Below are 3679 nucleotides of genomic sequence, written 5' to 3'. Positions count from 1 at the left end.
TTATGCCCAATTTCTGCCTCCAAAGAAAGACGAAGTAAAAACTAAAAGGGAGAAATGAAATCCATAAGCAGACAGGCCGGCACCACACCCTGGGCCTGGTAGTTAAAGATCGACCCCTGACCTAATTGGTTATGTTATCTATAGATTATAGACATTGTATAGAAAAGCACTATGAAAATCCCTGTCCTGTTCTGTTCCGTTCTAATCACCAGTGCATGCAGCCCCCAGTCACGTGCCCCCATGCTTGCTCAATCGATCACGACCCTCTCACATGGACTCCCTTAGAGTTGCGAGACCTTAAAAGGAACAGGAATTGCTCACTCGAGGAGCTCGGTTGTTGGAGACATGAGTCTTGATGAAGCTCCCGGCCGAATAAAGCCCTTCCTTCTTTAACTCGGTGTCTAAGGAGTTTTGTCTTCAGCTTGTCCTGCTACATTTCTTGGTTCCCTGACTGGGAAGCGAGGTGATTAATGGACGGTCGAGGCAGCCCCTTAGGTGGCTTAGGCCTGCCCTGTGGAGCATCCCTGCCAGGGACTCCAGCCAGCTTGAGCGACGCAGATCTTGAGAGTGCTCCCAGGTAGGCAATTACCCCGGTGGAACTCCTTGCCAGAGCAGCGCGTGGCAGGCCCCTGTGGAGGATCAACGCAGTGGCTGAACACCAAGAAGGAAATGGCCCTTGGAGTCCGGACATCTGAAACTTGGTAAGACTAGTCTTTGGAACTTGCCCACTCCATTTGAATGGAAGCATGGCCTGATCACCCACGGTGTGCCAGTACCAGCACTTTGGTTTTTGTTTTTGACTTGACTTCGATTGGTTGATACTTTAGTTTTGGTTTTGACCTGGCTTGGATTTCTTGATACTCTGATTTTGGTTTTGATTCTGGTTTGGCATAAACTGTAAAAGTGTGTGTGTGCCCTTTTTACCTGTTCTTTGTTTTGTGGTGTGCGTGTGGTGTGAGCATGGTGTTCTGTCTCAAAGAAGCATGGGTCAGGCACAAAGTAAGCCCACCCCACTAGGAACTACGTTAAAAAATGTCAAGAAAGGATTTAGGGGAGACTATGCAGTACTATGACACTAGGAAAACTTAAAACTTTGTGTAAGGTAGACTGGCCAGCATTAGAGGTGGGTTGGCCATCAGAAGGAAGCCTGGACAGGTCCCTTGTTTCAAAAGTATGGCATAAGGTAACCTGTAAGCCAGGGAACCCAGACCAGTTCCTGTACATAGAAAATCAAAGAGAGGAGGAATGCCGACAAATACTGAGGAGCAGAGGGCAGAAACGGAGAGAAACAACGAGGAACAGTTCGAGTGCCAGAAACTGTTCGAATGCCAGATGCAGGTGGGGGCCCCGAAGGAGGAGGAGGAGGATGCGGGCCTGGTGGCTGAGGCCGAGGCCATGGCTGCCAGCTGGATGCTCAATTTCCTCTGCCTCTCTCTTTGCCGAGCTTTCCACAACAGCCACTCCGAGGACTTCCGCCAGACCCGCAATAGCACTGAGGTTACTATTCATGGACTATCCATTCTAACAGCTGACCAGTTGAGAATGATATACATATGTCAGTTTTTGACAAGAGTTGCAGCAGGAAAAACCCTTGATGCACAGTTTGAAAATGATGAACGAATTACACTCTTGGAATCGGCCCTGACGATTTGGGGTTTGATTGAAAAGGAACATGACAAACTTCACGAAAAAATACAGAATTTAATTAAAATTCAAGCTATAGCTGTTTGTATGGAAATGGCAACTTGAAAGAACCAGAAGAAGTCTTTGAAAGAATATTTGGTGATCCAAATTCTTTATGCCCTTCAAAAGCAAATTGCTTATGATAATCTCTCAGAAAGATGCATTTCATTCCTTTTTTCAACAATTCAGCTACAACCACATGGTGGAGAAAAGTAAGAGTTATGTGAATTACGTCCTAAGTGAAAAATCATCAACCTTTCTAATGAAGGCAGCAGCAAATGTAGTAGAAAGTAAAAGAACAAGAACAATAACTTCTCAAGATAAACCATTTAATGGTAATGATGTTGAAATGGAAACTGAAGCTAACTTGGATACAAGAAAAAGGTCTCACAAGAATCTCTTCTTATCTAAGTTGCAACATGGAACCCAGCAACAAGACCTTAATAAGAAAGAAAGAAGAGTAGGAACTCTTCAAAGTACAAAAAAGAAAAAACAAAGCAGAAGAGCCACTGAAAGCAGAATACCTGTTTCAAAGAGTCAACTGGTAACTCCTGAAAATCATCGAGCTAGAAAAAAACAGGCATGGCTTTGGGAAGAAGACAAGAATTTGAGATCTGGCGTGAGGAAATATGGAGAGGGAAACTGGTCTAAAATAATATTGCATTATAAATTCAATAACCGGGCAAGTATATTAAAAGACAGATGGAGGACTATGAAGAAACTAAAACTGATTTGCTCAGAGAGCAAAGACTGATTGTGTTTGTAAAAGCTTGATGAAAGGACAGTTAAGTATTTTGATCGCTGCATTTTATTTGAAACTTGCATCATTGACATATTTTAAAACTTTTGTTTAAAACATTACAGTATTTTTCTGTGACCATCAATTAACATGAGGGTTTGTGCTATAAAAGCTAAAGCATATGCTATCATTGTTTTCTTTAAGAACTTTATTTTGATAAAATATAAATTTGTTGAACCCTGCCACATTTAGTATCCCTACCCCCAAATTCTGTTCCAATGAAAAAATTAAAACCTGATATGAAAAAAAAAATTCTGTTAACCTATTTTGTGTCTGTAGGCTGACCTCAACCCTGTAACATAACCCATTAAAATGAATTTTCTTTTTTTTTTAAGACAGAGTCTCTGTTGCCCAGGCTGGAGTGCAGTGGCTCAATTTCAGCTCACTGCAACCTCCGCCTCCTGGGTTCAAGCGATTTTCCTGCCTCAGCCTCCTGAGTAGCTGGGATTACAGGCACACACCACCACGCCCAGCTAATTTTTGTATTTTTAGTAGAGACAGGGTTTCACCATGCTGGTCAGGATGGTCTTGAACTCCTGACTTTGCGATCTGCCCACCTTGGCCTCCCAAAGTGCTGAGATTACAGACATGAGCCTCTGCGTCCTGCTTAAAATGAATTTTCTAGATGATTGAATAACAATAGTCCTTTGATATGAGATAATGACTTGGTTTACGGCCTTAATATACTACTTAATTACTTAAGATGTTTACTAATAGAATGATAAATATACAAAGTAACCTATAAGCATGACATACTTTTGCTTTCGGTAGTTTCATGTAAAGAAAAAAAACTTGAAGGGCTGGGCGAGGTGGCTCACGCCTGTAATCCCAGCACTTTGGGAGGCTAACACTGTGAAACCCCATCTCTACTAAAAATACAAAAAATTAGCCAGGCGCGGTGGTGGGCGCCTGTAGTCCCAGCTACTCAGGAGGCTGAGGCAGGAGAATGGCGTGAACCCGGGAGGCGGAGCTTGCAGTGAGCCGACATCGCGCCACTGCACTCCAGCCTGGGCGATAGAGCAAGACTCTGTCTCAAAAAAAACAAAACAAAACAAAACTTGAAAATAGTAATTTGAGGATCCACGGGAACAATAGACACTGGGGAGGTAGGGTGGGGAGCAGGAGCAAGAGCTGAAAAACTACCTACTGGGTACTCTGCTCACTACCTGGATGACGGGATCATCCGTACCCCAAACC

The 3679-nt window shown here is 43.4% G+C and overlaps 1 pseudogene; it reads left to right on the top strand.

The window, feature by feature from the left end:
• The first annotated feature begins 1245 nt into the window (after nucleotides 1-1245).
• LOC129485739 (telomeric repeat-binding factor 1-like) lies at nucleotides 1246-2231 on the top strand (annotated as a pseudogene).
• The last annotated feature ends 1448 nt before the right edge of the window (nucleotides 2232-3679 follow it).

Source organism: Symphalangus syndactylus, chromosome 7, assembly GCF_028878055.3.
Source record: "Symphalangus syndactylus isolate Jambi chromosome 7, NHGRI_mSymSyn1-v2.1_pri, whole genome shotgun sequence".
In the NCBI taxonomy this organism is placed as follows: Eukaryota; Metazoa; Chordata; class Mammalia; order Primates; family Hylobatidae; genus Symphalangus; species Symphalangus syndactylus.
This window is presented reverse-complemented; position numbering and strand designations above follow the sequence as displayed.